A 17,448-nucleotide genomic window follows, 5' to 3' on the forward strand; every position below is an offset into this window, starting at 1 on the left:
CGCATTATAATTTTAGTTTCTTTTTCTAATCAAGACATTTTGAGTGAAAAAGGTGCAAAAAACAGATTTATGTGTGAAACATTTTGAGTGAAAAAGGTGCAAAAAACAGATTTATGTGTGAAAAAAAATCTAAATTTAATCCCAACTAAAAGAATAACACCGAAAGCATCCGCATGTTGACGCAAAAAAAAGTAGGAATTTCATATTATGATGAAACACAATGAAAACAGCGCACTAATTTGGACTTATTTCCCCGCCATCCCTGAAGCCGACATCATCTTGCCGACTCATCTGAACTAAGCAACAAATGCCCTCATCTGTTGTTGTGTTTCCACCACAATGTCAGCTGAGCATTAGCAATCTTGTCAAGTCAGAGAGAGAGAGAGAGAGAGCAGCTTCATCAGCAGCCTGATAGCGGCGCTCTCCGGGGACAGAGGAGAAACCCTCTGGGAGTCAGTGCATATACACAGCCCATTCCTGTGTATGCATGTGTGTGTGTGTGTGCTCCCCAGTCCACAGGAGGGCATGCCAAGCATAGGAGGTTGGAAGCACAACACAGGGAGCTCATTCACTCCCAGTCTGTGAGCTGTGAGCTTCAATACATACACAACCCACGGACCACTCACTATATGAACTCCCTCTGCTTCATTCACACATAAACACACTCGCACACACACACAGCACTGCAGAAGCTGCATTGTCTGCTTTTGTTTTAAGAAGAAAAAAAAAAATCAGCTCAGAGTATCCACAAATTATTCTAGTTTTTTTCCACCACTCACTGGCTCATTGATGTAGCAGCCTTTTGCAATAACAAAGACCTGAATGGAGACCCCCCCCCTCCTCGTCCTCCTCCAACCTCCGTCCACAAAATCACGTCACCTTACATGCATCAAAAATAAAAATAAAAATAAAAAAAACACTGCATGACAAAATATCAGTGGATTTTTGTTGTTGTTGTTGTTTTTTTTTTACCTGGTAGCAGGTGGTGCTGTCCTCCGATTGTGAATGACTGGAGACGGGGGAGAGCAGCGAGAGGTGAAGGGAAGGAGAGGGGAGAGAGAGTGAGAAAGGATGAATGAGAGTGACGGTGAAGAGAGAGGGGTAATCGAGTCTCCGCTCTACGTGCACTGGCCTGACAAACAGGTAGCTTGAGTATATTATGCGTATGAATGAGGAGGAGGGGACACTCTCTCCCTGTCTATCTCCACCTCCCCCTCCACCTCCACCTCCTTTAGTGTCTCTCTTTCGGGTCAAAGTGAAGTAGCAGCTCCTAATTTGGAAGTTGACGTAAGCTTGTGTTTCTTTTGGCAGCGGTCTCCGGCTGCACAGCTGGCAAAGCGGTGAGAGGTAGAGGGGCAGGGTGAGTGGTTGGTGTTTCAATTTGACTGGGAGAGAGGAGGGAGGAGGTGGAGGTGGAGGAGGGTTACTTCATATTTTTAAAACACAGTTTCCCCATTCAGGTCTCATTTTCCAGCATAGGTGGAGAACTATTGCTGCTGCATTCTGAGAAAACCCTGGAAAATTTGAAAACATATATAAGGACCCGCATGGAAACAAAAAAAAAAAAAAAAAGGGCGCAGGGATTCAGCTGCTCTGGAGAATGTCCACACACCGGGTCCGGCTGAAACGAGTCCAGGCAGCTCTGACATCACTCTTTGCTCTTTTATGCCATGGGTTTTCCCCCCCACCGCCAAAACTGACTTTTTTTTTTTTTCCAGCAGCCTGAAAGCTCGCAGACATGTGGAGCTTTGAGGGAATACCAGCCGGTGGGATGAAGGCAGGCGGTCAGCCGCTCATCTGGCCGGGCGTGAAAAGGGGAAGCCGAGAGGGGGGAATGGAAGAGAGCCCAGGATGTCCATCCCGCACCAGCCAACAGAGCGCCTTTGTGACTAGAGCTCAGAATTTGAAAATGGCATGTGAAGGCCAGCTCTGACATTTCTGGATGAAGGCAGGCGATAGATAATTCCTTGTCAAACAGCATTTATAAACTATAAACTGACTCTAAAAGCTCCTTTAAGAGTCACATTGCCATCATCAGTTTGGATATAATTTCAACCTACAGTACTACCTGTGTTTCCATCCTCTTGCTTTTAATGTATTAATAAAAAAATAGTTTGGGGGCGGTCGGTAGCGTAGCGGGTTAAGCGGCCGCCCCGTGTGTGGAGGCTATAGTCCTCGCTGCAGCTGGCCCTGGTTCGAATCCCGCATCTGACTAATTTACTGCGTGTCACTCCCCCTTTCTCTGCTTCCTGTCTATCTTCAGCTGTACTATCAATAAAGGCATAAAAGGCCAAAAAAATAATCTTAAAAAAAAAAAATAGTTTGGCTGAGATGGAAAAGTTGCTGTATCAATAAATAAAAATGCAACAAAGTGCAATTAAAACATCATGACAAGGCACATACAGGTGATGTGATATGCCAGTATTGATGATAACTACGTTAATAATACACGTTAAATAATATCGTGTGTGGTGACCACTATCAATTAAAAAAAAATCTTTACCGTGACTCGTTCACGTCGGATGAACTAGAACTAGATGAGATGGTCAACAGAAAATATTCAAGCCTATTCCAAGCCTCCAAGTGTACAGGTAAAATAAGGTCAAACCATACAACCACACCCCTTGTGACTATTACCAGAAAATGATAAGAGAATGCGTGCGATATAAATAAATAAACAACACAAACTTTTAGCTCCTACATCGTAAATGATCCAACCCATCTTCCACTTCCTTCTGTTCCTGGTTTGTGGCGTAGTTGTGCTTTTTGTACAGTTACGCTGACAGATGCACGTTCCACCTCCCGAAAGAGGAAACACATGGAAGCACATACGTGTTATTAATATTGGAATATACTTGGTTGCGACCGCCAGCGATAGCCAGCTAACCAAGTTAGCCAGCTACCGTAACATTTGTATCAGAGCAATAAGTGCTCATGCGTTAGTTACATTTTAGTTACACTAGCTACTTTTACCAACCACAGCTTATTATATTTATACATTGCTATAGAATATCCAAAACAACATAAATTACAACACAGGACAAGTAAAAAATGGAAGTGAATGGTTAGCAGCTAATACCATACTAGCTTCTTTTAGCACTCGTTTTTATCGGAATAGATAACCCTGAAAGAAAAATAAGGAATTAAAGTATTTTAATTTACGCTTACTGTGTTCATGACCAGAAGTGTAACGTTATTTACTCTGCTAATCATATGTAAGTATTACCTTTGAGGTATTAGCTTCTACTGAGCTGATGAAATGACTGTAACTTCATATGTTTAGGTTCAATTTGGTGAAACCTTCCTTGCGGTGCTATACAATACTTATTGTATTTGTGCAATACGTTTAGCTCTGTGTACGATTTTCTCTGTGTAGTCTGCATAAACAAGTGCTGGCCTGTAGTGAGAGAGAGCTCACAGTTCTGCTGCACAATTTCATACATTGAAAAACGAAATTGTGGGTGGCCAAAGTCTGGATTAGTGTACAATATTTTATCCAAGAATACACTAACTCTAGATTGCAGAATCTGCTTTCCCACACTGGATTCGACTGCCTGCTCTAACATTTGGTACAAGAACAAAAATAAACATGCTTTGTAGCTGCGACTAGAAAGAAACAGAGATAAGGTACTGAAAACTGCATCAGACTTTTAACTGTTTCCTAATCCAGGCTATAACTGAGAGGTACACTTTGATGCCATTTTTTTGCTTTCAACATATTTTGGTTTGTTGTCGTATTATTTAAGTAGGCCTATGAGTTGAAAACTAATATTGGCTCAGTAAATCGGTCTTACTCCACTTGTCAACCCTTTCTGGCGGTGACAGAGCTGCCAGTGTTGTGCTCTTTCACAGGGGAAAGCTGAGGCTTGTCTGGATGGCCTTGTCACAGTGTGAACATCATGCTACCAAACACATTTCCACAACAGGAATATTTCTTTTCTTTTTTTTCTTTCTTTCTTTTTGTTAGGAAAAAACTAGGACGAGGAAGGGATGCAAACAAAAAGATAAGGTCTCACAACGCTGTCCTCTTTTTCGCTAAACCCTGAAACGCTGTGAATTCATTTTCTACCTCGAGCTATACAATACATTAACATTTAGCAGTGGCTGAATAGAAATGACGGGCTATTTTTAAAAGATGCAGATGTCGAGGTTAAATCTGCCTAATTTCAGTTTAGCCACCATTTTATTTGCAGAATAGCAATTATCCCTCTTCTAAGGCCGACACAAACCTGTGGAGGAGGAAAAAAATTGTCTTTTAAAAAGGGGAAAAACATAATCACCATCTTTTTATTTACTGCTACCATACTGTGAATTACTGTAAAATTGCGACCTGACAAAAGCATGAGTTTATGTAAAATTATAAATGGTCATGCTTAAATTGGGTCAAACACTTCACCCCTCTAAACACTGCTTTATAGTAAAGCGCTCATAATCTCTAATGGTGGTCTACATTAAAACAGACTTTAGCAGGACAAGATAACCTTCAGCCTAACAGAGCGTAGGATCCAAGTCAAAGCCTGAGGGCAAATCTGGGTGTTAATGGCTCTGACTGCATGAAGAAACACTAAGCTGGCAAGCTACCAGTTGTTCTACTACTCATTCATGGCAGCTATATGGGCAGCAAGGCTGCGTTTTTAATGTGGATGACCCAGGTTTGTGTGTCTGACTGGAGTGACATCATCTAAATATCTCAGCAGAAAAAACAAGGGATGGTCTAAACCTTTTTGGCACCATTAAAACTTTGCTGAATGAGTTGTTAGCAATTCATGTTTGCAATGTAACCATGGATGTACAGACGACACTGGACATTTATTTCCGATGAGCAGAGGAGATAATATATTTCCTGGAAGTGTAAGTCATGCGGATTTAAAGATATGTGTATCATGTCTGTGTGTTCAGTGCTGTTTTGAAGCCGAAAATATGGATCGCTGGATGCTGCGATGTCGGACGTACGGCTTTTTCTGCCTCCTGGCTGATCTAAATAAATATCTGATCAAAATAAACATTTAATAATCATCAGAGGACCTGAGGCAGACCAAATAACGCCTAGGTGCTTGAATAAGCGATCTGTAAGAGGTCACGCATCTGAACTGTCATTGACACTTCCCATTAATGGGGAAATTAGCTATTAAGACAAAAACCATTGCCTGAACCAGGCTGTAAACATGTTTATTCTTGCTGTTTTAATATGGGCACTTATGGTCTCAAGTGGCCGCTCGAGGAATTACAGTTTTTAGCGCTTTCACATTGGCTTTGTTTCCCATCTCCGGAGGTTGTTGTAACATGCCAAATCAGTGAGCCAAACTACAACAACCAACTTCCCATTTTGTTTGGAACATCTGCACACAGTGGAGTAAAACCCCCCATAAACACCACAATGAAATAATTTCTCTACTTTGACATCTGACGACGGGTCAATATATGATTTTACCTAAGAGGCCAATAGTGGCAAACTCGTATATATATCGGTCTGACCCTGGCTGGTTTTGCGGTGGACTGTCAGCAGCAGCATCCAAGCTTAGGACAGCGCTGGCTCCATCCTGCAGTTCCACAGAGGGAGTTTCTGGGCGATGTGCCACCTGTCAGAGGGGGGAGAAAACACAGGCAGTGTCCTCCTCAGCATCCCAGCAATCCGGGACTTCACATATGGCCCTTAAACACCACCAAGACATCAGAATCTGCCACTGTCGCTGACTCCTGCGGTACAGGGCAGTCTTTACCGAATATTACTTTATGACTTCTAAAGTGCGTGTTGAAAATGTGGGACTGCGTGTAGGTTCAGAGTATAGATGGCGAAGGAGAAGAGGGCCCTTCTTCATGTACAGTGTGTGTACCTGTCTATAAAAATAACAGTGTGTCTGGATCTAGAATGCTGATGTGCATATGTGTGTAAATCCAGCCGACATATAACCATGACCACAGGTCCCCTTGCCTCCCTCCAGACGCCCAGCCACAGACAGACCAGAGACCCTCCTCCCTCCCTCCACCACACCACCAACAACCAGAACGGAACAGATGCCCCTCTCAACCTCAACGTGCCTCGATTGGCCACAGAAAACAGCAGTGCGACCAACACACGGTATGCTACGCTGCCGCAATTTATAGAGCACACGGAAAGAAATAACCATCTGAGCTCTAAAAAATGTCTGAACAAAAAAAAAAAAAAAACTTTGGAAGACCTGACTTCCCAACAGTAGACCATGTTGACAGATGTTGTGCAGAGCTCAGCTGTGGTGGGTGGTGCTGGTTCAAAACCCTACTACCAAATGTTCCAATAACATACTAATTCCATGTATGTACAAATGTACCTTTATGGACCAAAGAGGCCTTTGTGTAAACTCAAGGTGCGATAATTCAGATTTTTAATGTGCACTGTGACTATAATATAGCTACTGTACCAACCCACTGCATTTCCAAGACACTCCCAGTCCTGCATACTGTACCAACCTTCATAATACATTTTCATTTGTCAAATACTTCATCGTTGCATGGTGACACAGGTTCGTTGGAGTCAACTGCTGTGACCGACACAGCCAGGTTTTTTATTTTTGATTCTCACTAAAGGGAAACTCAACATGATATAAAAAGGTTTTAACAATGTAGTGAGTTTGACTGCCGATGACCAGCAAACTGAGAAACAGCTTGACCGGTTGGGTGATGGCGGCACTTTGGAGTGCCAATGCTTCCGGTCAAGAAATAGTCCAGTGAATAACCCCCATAAAACCACAACTTCTTGGTTTATGCTTGGATTATATATTATAGCAGAGCCAGGCTGGCTGTGTTGGCTAGATACAGTAGCTGCACTCTTAAGCCAGGCTATGCATCTTCTGCTTCAGCTTGATATTGAAGGTACAGAGTGGTAGTTGGGTAGTTGGCACTGATTTCACACTTTTCCACTAAACTGGCCGTTAACTGGGTCTGTTCGAGATTGTGGAACCAGTTTTGAGTGCAACCATTGCAATTTAGGATGCGTTGTTAACGGAGGGCCTTTCACAACGCACAACAACCTGTAGAATATGACTTCAGGTTACGGAAAACCTGCCATTCTTTGGTCAGCTGGGAATCAAAGTTCAGGATTTCGAACCAGTTTATCAAAATGCTCCAAAATAAGGTGTGCAAACTGGAGCAGAGCTGGTTCAATCATTTCTTTTTTGCTTTTTGCTGTTGAAATACACAAACATAAGATATCAAATAAGAGCTTAGTTTTTTGGACTGCCTGGTCACTTGCACAGGAACTTTTTGGTGTGTGTCACCACATTATGATTTTTTTAATTGTTGTTTTAGTGTAACTGACAGTTATTTCCTCACCTCTGAATGTTGTTTCTATAAGATCATCGATCATAGCGTTAGTGATACATTTCCTCACAGTTTGTAGACAAAGCAACGTCTGAGAACTCCCAGCTCATCGTCTGCCAGTCAAACTGTGTATGAACCCTGTCAACAATGTTCATTTTTTTTATTTTTATTGATGCTTTTCAAAACATTCATGTGATCTTATTTCATTTTTAACCACATGGCTTTGTATCAGAAAATAAATACTGATTGCATTATCCTTGTCTAAATGTACCCAGAACCTGATGTGAATTGACAGATGTGCAGCGTGGACCACCAAAGCGTTAACCAATCCCTTAACGGTTTCAGTCAATCATGCTTCACATACTGATCTGCACGGGTGGTCCACCACCAAAGCCCTATTTTGAGCCAGGAAAAACCCTGCTTACAGGCCACTGGAAGCTGTGCCAGACACTGGCTGAGGTTTCTGCAGTTCCTCGGTCAGCGACGGAGGCTGATAAAAGTCGATACTTCATGGCTTTAAATGATAAAAACAGCAGAGGAAAGGATTTGAATAACTAGCCACATACTTTAGATGGACTTAAAAGAGTGACACAGTTTACAATAATTATTCTGATCATTGTAATGGTGCCATCGAAGCCAGAGTATTTGGAGATTCCTTTTTCTGTCTTCACTAAACCCAATGTAACCAAGGGTAATCACTATATAAATAAAAAATAGTGTTATCCTGATATTTACAGACAACAGGTTCATTTATAGAAAATTGAGGGAAGCATAAATTTAGAGCACCAGCAAACCAAATCAGGAACAAGGAAAGAGACACAAAGAGCCATAGAATGGGAGCCATTGTGCAAGTGAAAGAAAAAACAAGTTGAAAATAGAGGGAAATGCTAAATATAGGAAAAATGACCAGGCGCTTGCTATATTTGTCCCCACATCTAAGTTGGGTTGTTTCTGAGAGTTGTTTGTGGTTTCAGGGTGTGAGTGTGGGTTTCGGTAAAGGCAGCTGACTGAGTGCATACACTCATCACCATCACAGTGACAAAGGCACACTGCTAAAAGGCTGCACCTGCAGCCAAATGAAAAGCCAACATCTCTTTGAGGCCGTATGAATCGATATTTCTGGGCTTGGACGAGTAACTCTTGGAGGCAGAACACTAAAATTCAAACTACCTTCATATATCAAACACAAACTATTTACATTCTACTTGACCACCATGATACAGGGACAACAAAACCCAACTACGATTGAGCTGGCACACTAGTCGATTAATCAACAAGTCGAAAATTCAACAAAATTTCTCATTTTTTAAGCACAAATGCCGAACATTTGACAGGTCCAGGTTTTCAAATGTGAAGAGTCGCCTCAATACTTTAGAGGTTTGGAGTGTTGATCAAATAAAACTAAATCTAAAATAGTTTTATGGGTACTGGAACACTGAAAAATGGCTAAGAATCATTCAAATTATTTTATACTCAGTTTTGATTCCGATACTTTTAAGATTCCTTACTTTATGAAATCTCTACAAAAACCCTTTCTTCCATTTAACGACCATCTAAAAATTCAAGATCCACTCAGCCTTTTCTGTCAACTGCACCACATGGTCTTCATCAGTACATGGAATTTGCTCAGATATGGATGTGTTGACTCAGCAGCTGTTAAGATGTTGTTTTTTTTCAAATGGTCAAGCTCGAATGAATTCGAACCAACGTGTAGATCATTCCACTTATTTTAAATGTGACCCGTATAGAAGAAAAAGGAGGACTCAGATACTCAGATTTGTTGTGGTTGTAGAGTCAGGTAGATGTTGATGATTTTGCTATCTATAGTGTAGAAAACAAAATACTTTTACAAGCTTTGCTCCCATGTATCCTCCATTTTTCATTTATTAGCTTTGTTTACTGATTAATAGTCAACAGTGCATGCAATAGGTCAAGCTTTAAGAGCACCCTCTGCTGCACCACAAGGCAAACTACTTCAAACCACCCTTTGCACTTAAGTCTGTAAGTTTATACTTTGAACAGGTAATTACAGTTTGAATATTTAGCTTTTTCCTAAGTTCAGATTTCAAAATAAAAAGCCCAAGTGGGATTTAAGATTCAGGATTTCTCACTCACGTTGAAAGCTCTGGACAATGCTAATAAGTAGACCTTAAGTTGAGGTTGTTTGACGTATTTCCATGATCAAGAATGAACCTAAAGCAAACACCAAAAAAGCTCCATAAAAAGCTCCTTTTGTTGAACAAAAACTCTCAAATATTAAATCTCAAAAACCAGGTAATTTGGTATTTGGTCATTTCTGAGTGGTTTGGTTCTCCAAAAGAGGTTCTGAAGTTCAATACCCAGCACTAGCATTACTTCCGTTAATTCAACATAGATATAATAACAGCAGTTTGGACTTTGTAAGAAGAAACCGTAGCCGAGGCTGAGATGCCATAAAGACGTTTCAAAACCAAATCACCACCGATATCAGAGCAGCGAGAGTGCACAGTGCATCAGTGCATTAAAAGAGCCGGGGAGAGAAGCCAAATCAGGAAGCTAATGGAAACCAGCGAATTGTCTGATAACAACCATATGCAAAGTCTTCACAGGAGCCTGAACGCGTGCAGCAGGCGGGCAGGAACTCTGCACGACGTGATATAACTCAGATGGATCAATACTAACACTGCTGAGCCTGATGCATCTAGCTGGGTTAAGCAGGATAGTACAACAGTACACAAACCCTAACCTGCTTTTATTACAAGCAAAAAAAAAAAGTCGCTGACCTTTTGTTCATCCACTTCATTAAGGCACAGGCCAATTTTTGCGGGAAAACAAAGCTCGGATAAAATCCATCCAAACAGAATGAGCTGTGCCCCCCCCTTCTCCCCTCGTACTGGGCTGTAAATGCAAACCAATCTGCCTGGATCTCAAGGTGATGTAATGCAGGGAGAGAGCAGCCATATGTTCTCTTATTTCACCAACAGTGGATCAACAGACAGGGATGAGGCAGTCTGCCAAAGAGCCTGCCTGTCCAAGAATCTATATCTTCCACACAGAGAGACAGGGAGAAGCTAGTGTTACTGTAGGCAGCTGTAATATTTTGACATTTTACACTCACGATGCAAAGCGATGATTGGGACGCGGCTGCCAATGATACCTGTAGGTACCTGTAGGTGCCTGCTGAGTCAGCGGCAGCTCCGCGTGAAGCTACACCATCTACCAGTCTTTATCTCGGGAGGATCACGGACCAAAGACCTACTATGGGGGAAGAATCCAGAAAAATACACACAACAACTGCTGTTACGTAACTTAAAAGCCTGCGGTCTAGTACCATATAGTCCTCTCTCCGCCCGGAGAAAACATGACCTTGATCGACGATGACAATGTCAACACGCAGCGGGATGTGGATGTCGGCCTCCTTGCACTCTAAAAACACGTTCTCCTCGCAAAGTACACTCTACATGCATATGTGTGTATAATTAAAGCTGCTATAATGAATATTTTTACACAAACAATAGTGTAATATAATATGTGTCACTCTTAATGACGACCCCGCAGTCTGGAGTGGCCTTGGCTGAGGTCTTTTTGTCCTGCTCGGTGCTCCAAAAGTGGTATAAAAAGGCATCATTGTTTTGTTCTTGTGGTTTTGTTCACTCTCATCAACCTTGATTTCCAGCAGCAGTAGCAGGCGGATGTTTTCACTGAAAAAGCTCTGATAACTGTGAGTTACATGACAGACACAGGTAGATTTAGATTATAGAATATGTATATTTATGTTGTCATCAGTGTATTATCACCTGAAAATAAGAATTTTTTATGCTTTTGCTGACTTAGAATAAGACGGATGCCACAGGTCCTCTTCCACATGTTTCTACATGTAGCCCAAACACACTGACTCTATTACTGATATTAGTATATTAATATATATTAGACAGTAACTAGTGGACAGAGCTTCCAGGTCTGTGAAGCATAAAGTGTCTTAAGCGTGCATTCTTACTAATGGCCAGCAGGAGGCAGCTCCATTGGATGCAAAGATTGTATTGAGCTTTATGGAGAGTCACCCTACTTCTCACTTGATTTATTACATCAATAAAGAGTTTATGGTCATCACGTCTTCATGCATTTTGTAAATTATGGTCCCATTTAGAGTATGAAGCAGGATATGCTTTAGGGTGTGGCTACCTCGTGATTGACGAGTCATTCTCAGTGAGTCCTTCCACATACACCGGACTCACAAAGCTCAGAATAAACTGTCAAACGAGGCAATGTTGATCAAATTCAAACCAAGAGTGTGTTACTGCATTGCTCATTTCTCTCAAATGTTGTCAGGAATGTATTTTTATGTGCTGTTGAGGGTTTTTTTTTCTTTTCCCCAACTCGTAGTACGTCACCCACCAGCTCCAGGCTTTCGCCCAAATATAGTCATTTCTGGCTTCAAAAAATCAAGATGGCGACGACTGTAATGCCAAACTGGAGGCTTCAAAACAGTTGTCCAAAAACCAATAGATGACGTCATTGTGGGCTTACACTTGGTCCCGGTAAGTCATTCCAGTGAGCCCTCATACACAATACCACGACCCTGAAATGTTCGGCTAAAAGGACTACAGTCAATATTCATGTTATCGGTCACACCTGAGTGTTTCCTGCAGTAATAGTCAAGAAATTCTGCTATGAAAAAGAGCTATTGGATATTAGATTTGTGTTCAGTCTGACTGCAAGAGACTGGCTTTGGAATAACGGCATCAAAATAATCAAACGCAATGTCATCGCTGTGTGTGAATTACAATGTTTCAAGAGAGCAGAGGCAGCGACGGGCATGAATGTGTCCACGTTTTGCAGCTTATGTGTGTGTGCGTGTGTGTGTGTCCACTATTTGTGAATGAGAAGTGCAGCTGACAGGCCTTCTGCCTGACAGGCTGCTCTCTCCACGGGGGTCGAAGAAACCAGAGGCCCTTCCACCTCGCAGAGCAACCCAAGCTGGGTCCATACGCTCGCCTCCAGGGTCACTGACGGCATCCAACCCCTTCCAGCAAAGGGCTGCAGCTCAGCCAAGGGCCTAACAACTCGCAGCGAGCGCACACATGCTCTGATTCCCATGCACCTCGACACATACACTGCATGTAAACACGACACTTAACACCCGAGCATACGGTGTTCGAAAAGCACACGTGCAGTCTTTTGAGCCAGCACGTCTTCCCATGCGCGCGTGCAAAGGCACACGAGTGTATTCTTTCATTAACAAGGAGGACAGTTCATTTCCGCTCCCGTCGTCTTAGGCCGGTTGCTGGCAGTGAGGAAATCTGTTCGCTTACGGCGGTTTTGACATTTAAGCTTGTGTCTCTGCAACTAAGGGGAAAGTCCTAAAGATTGATGAGCGGGGCCACCCTAGGGTCCCTTACTGCATGACTAGCTCCAATGTTGTCACCCACATTTACATGTGGATGTACCGTTATGTGTATGTGTGTGTGTGTGTGCTCTATGTGTCCTAGCTCGCACACGAGTGCCGGTTACATGACACATCTTAAATCATAAACACGAGGTTTTTGCGCAAAGAAATCTTTGATTTATTGCTGCTGTAGTCGCTTAGAGTTTTAAAAAAATTGTATTTTCCAGGTTCGAAGGCAAGAACATGGAGTTTGATGATATATTGCATTGGGGGGAGATTTGTTTTAAGAGTAATGCAACTTCAGCATTATGTTCAGGGAGGGAACAGTGAGTGGTCATTTCCTACTTCCTCCTTAAACTAGTGGATGGTGAGAATTAATGTTGCAATGTCCTGAACTTTTTTCAGAGCCTGGGAGAGGATGCCTGCAAACATTAGAACACTTAAGAGGTTTTATGTTGACTAATTCAAGCTTAATAGTCACATTTAATGGAGGCACAATCCTAACATATTACTGTGGAGTCAATTGAAAATAGTCTAAAGATAGTAATAAGAATGGAAAATGTCATAAATAATAATGGTTATTATGGAGGTAATGTGTGCCCAGTGGTCCCTCGTTTATCGCGGGGGATACGTTCTAAAAATAACCCGCAATAAACGAAATCCGCGAAGTACGTTTTACAATTATTATACATGTTTTAAGGCCGTAAAACCCCTAACCACACACTTTTATACACCTTTTTACACGCATTTTGTACAGTACTCCCTTAGCCAATTTAGGACGCAGAACACAATGCGCGTTCATACCGTACAGTACGCTGTAAAAAAAGCATGCAAAATTACACTAAAAAAATCCGCGAAACAGCAAGTCCGCGAAAAGTGAACCGCGTTATAGCGAGGGACAACTGTATATCAGAAAGTAAAAAGTAAATCCTAATAATAATTGAGGTAAAAAAGTAATAATAATAATAATAATAATAATAATAATAATAATAACAACAATAATAGTTGTAATTAGGAGTAAATAAGTAAGTAAACTACAGTATAAAACTCAACAAAAAATCATCATCCATTGCAAAACTGGTATGAAAATATCTGAAATATCCTCTATGTTAATAACTAACTTAACTAAATTAACTAACTAAATTAGTTCATTATGGACTGCTGGTCGGATAAAATAAATATAGTCAAATATGTCGATTTGTGCACTGGGAAACAATAAATATAGTCAAATATGTCGATTTGTGCACTGGGAAACAGTCATTTTGTTTAGAAAAATATATTTTTTACATTATTTTTTGACATACAAACGAAACCCTTCATCAAATAATTCATTAGCTGCTTGTTAAAGCCAGAAAATCTGACATTTAAACTGTTAATAAACACCCGATTCAGGTTTTCCAGATAATTAGGAAAACCTGCAAAGTGTAACACTGGCTTAACTTAACTTATTCTGTGATCGGATTTAAATAAAATTTCAATTTTAAGCAATTTCAACTGTTCTATGTAGGCAAAGTTTCTGTATTTGGACCAACTTTGAACATTTGAACACTTCTTTTGAGAGCCAGGTGTGATCACTTTTAAAGTATAGGGGGATAGGAGTGCACACTTTTCAGACTTTTCCTGCACAGACTGAATTATTTGAGTGAACAGCCTGAGAGAGAAGTTCAACCCCAGACTACTTGATCACCTCCACACTCAACTAACTCATTTCGGAAAGGTCAGAAAATTGTTGGTGCATCCTCCGCAATTCTGAAGTCAAAAACGCGAGGCTAAAAAGCTTCGGATGGTTTTCAACTCTCTTCATTTGAAGCATACAAGGCATCACAAATAAGTTTTGTTCCTGGTGAGAGGTAACATATTATAAAACTTAGGACTAAGGACTGGACTTGAGTGAAACCTTCATACCTTAGGTAAATCTCGGTCATCCATACGTTACACTTTGTCCTCAAAGGGTTCAGCCTGACGTGGTTATAAAGGACTATTCCACACTTTCTCCTGTGTAAATACATTTTCACTCCCTCACCTAGAAAACCGTTCACTACATGTTTTAATAAGGTTTCGGATGGTATGTCCGTTTGGCATTTTCTCCACTCGCTAAGTGCCTAGAAGGGTGATATGGACAACATCATTGAAGCTCTAGAGATACAAGTGCCCTCACATTTCACCTGCTACCAAGGACACTGTAATGACTGACATTTGAGGGATGAGGCGCCTGCGCCCGGTGACTCCATAAGAACGAGCTGCATGAATATAAATGTTGTCCTCTCCGGCTCTGCTGCCCTTGGCTGAACAGAAGGACCTTTGACAGGGCCCTGGCAAAAACCAAGAGTGTATGCCATTTCATAATGCAACTGCACGCCGTGGGACTTCAGGACACACTCTGAGACTCTGCACACCGCATAAATGTTTACCATACCACCACTGTATGTGTTATGAGCCGGGGCAGAGTTAACTCTGAAGACTGGTCGTCTTTTGAACCGTGCTGCACATGTCCAGTATCAAAAAACCACACACACACACACACACACCATTCTGCCTCCAATGGCAAACACAGTGAAAGCCATTTGGGCTTCGGGCCTATCAGTGCCACAGTAAGGCCATTATGTTCCCACTTTAGCACCCATGAAACATCACTATTGATAGCAACTCTAACCTACAGAGATCCATAACAAACTAACAGGATCTACAGCGTCGATAATGGCCTGATGATGGTTTTGTTTATGCTTGATACACTGGAAGACACAGCGAGAGCTCGGTAAGTCGTTCTGGATAAAAGTGCTGACAAGATACATTACAGCACGCATTGTTTACTCATTTATTGGTATTAAACGATAATGATTCAACCTGTATCCTGTTCATGAGATGACAGATAAGCACCATCAAGAGGAACTTGATCTACATGAAAGCAAAGGAAGAAAACACTTGGTTGACAGGTTATGTCTGGGATATACACTAAAACCAGGGTACTCCAGTATCACACGTCCATGATGTTAACGGACTCCAAAGAGTTGTGAAGAAAGAAAGGTTCAAATCAAAACAGCAGAGGCCCAGACACCCTGACTCCTCGTCCCTAATGTGGCCAAGCTCAATTGCAGATTCCCAAAATGCAACGTCATACCATCGTTTGTCAGACCCCACATGATAAACACCTTCTGAACTCCTGCTCCTTGTTGAATTAAAAAGCCCATTCTGTGATAAATGAATAGCCCTGATAACACAGGGCTCAACAATAAGGATTGCCCCGGGGGCAAGTAAGACGCCACATCGGGCTGGTAAATCTAGCAAGTCACCTGCTCGATCAGGCACGTGGTAAAAAATAATTATACTGGAACTGATGGTGGACGTAACTAAGGAGTGAGCCAGCTTGCTTCCTCCTCACCTCTGTTGAAAGCACTAACGAGAAAATGGCGTCACGTAAAAAGACAAATTTTACCAAGCGAACAGTTTATTATCCTGAAAACAGGAGTGTTGTTGGGAGGCGATAGAGGATTTTGGGGAAAATATACATTGTGCAATTCGTCGCAGGTTTGAGAGCAAGGAGGCTAAAATTGTTTTTAAAGGTACGTCAAATTTCCCAAAAACTCCAAGAGCAGACGGCATCTGGCTTCGTTTGGCAGCTGAAAGTCTTTGTTGTTATTTGATAATCACAAATGACTGCTAATAAATGAAGTCATTTGTAATACAGCAAGTAAAAATTGACTTTGGGCAAGTTATTTCTGATCCACACACTAATCTTGAACCCTGTAACATCATTGCGGCTGAACAGCAGCTGATCTTGACGTGTAAGATCTGTGTAGTGTTCCTTTAAAATATGTATACAGATTCATGAATAAAGTGAAAAAAACAAAAGATTCAGAAACGTTGTGTTGTGCTTTGAAGCGATACATTAGGTCACCGTTTCCCCGCTGTCGTCCCACAACTAATGACAGGAGCTGCCTCCTGTTCATCATCTGGGTGAGTGATTGATGCAGGTACACGGCATCAAAGCTGACGGCTGGAACGCACAGTAGTGGATTGTTATGTCCCCTTGTGCATCCTTCGTGAGGTGAAGGACAACTCCGGAGGAAGAAAAATGATAATAAACAACCGCCGTCAAAGCCGCTGGCATTTCCATGGAGCGTTTGAGAGGGAGAAATTCCCGGTCGAGTTCTCAGTCTGACAGAAGAATGCCAAAAATCTGACCCCTTCACTGCAAAGTGAGACGGCAGAACGACATGACACACTGGGAGGCAACCTCGGGTTCTGAGAGCACCACATGTGATGCAAGCATTACCGTAAATGTACAGTGATGACTCTTACCTGAGTCACTCTGTTTGTATATGTGATGCACAGCAACGCAGTGCTGCCGACAGCGCACCGGTTATATGTATGAGAAACTTGATAACTTGAAAGATTGATTTTACAAGACACTTTACACATTTTTCATGTTATTTTGACTAAGGTTGTCAAATATATTGATACTTTTATCAATCAGACTTTCACCCTAAGCATGAACAGATGAAATGATGAGGGATAAATAATTATAATAATGTTAATTACCATTAATGATTACCCGCAATAAGTACTTTACGGCAAGTTACACACCACCAACTGGATCATCTTTTATGGAGAAAATGTTTTCTGGTTTTCCTCTGATGTTTCCAGATGGAAAGTAAACTGCTGCACACTGTAGCTGCTGTTGGTTGGTGTTAGCTCAGTTTGTTAGCCGGGCTGCCTGAACTGCGAGCTCAGAGTACAAGGGGAGTGTTGGTGCTTGTACCACAGGCGTTTTGGACCACCGGGAAAAG

At 41.7% G+C, this 17,448-nt stretch overlaps 1 protein-coding gene across 3 annotated transcripts in view; it reads right to left on the reverse strand.

Annotated features, from left to right (window-relative positions):
- The window catches only part of hivep3a (HIVEP zinc finger 3a), a 37,342-nt gene that overhangs the window by 16,433 nt on the left and 3,461 nt on the right, over window positions 1–17,448 (reverse strand). The window contains exon 1 of one of the 3 annotated variants that reach the window (XM_027287025.1): window positions 5,432–5,451. The exons of 1 other annotated variant lie outside the window; for it this stretch is intronic. The gene's annotated coding sequence lies outside the window, so the exon portion shown is untranslated. Of the gene's footprint in view, window positions 1–972; window positions 1,357–5,431; window positions 5,452–17,448 lie in introns of those variants that run through there. One more of the 3 variants, XM_019258543.2, reaches the window with a different exon arrangement.

Source organism: Larimichthys crocea, chromosome XIII (assembly GCF_000972845.2).
Source record: "Larimichthys crocea isolate SSNF chromosome XIII, L_crocea_2.0, whole genome shotgun sequence".
Lineage (NCBI taxonomy): Eukaryota > Metazoa > Chordata > Actinopteri > Sciaenidae > Larimichthys > Larimichthys crocea.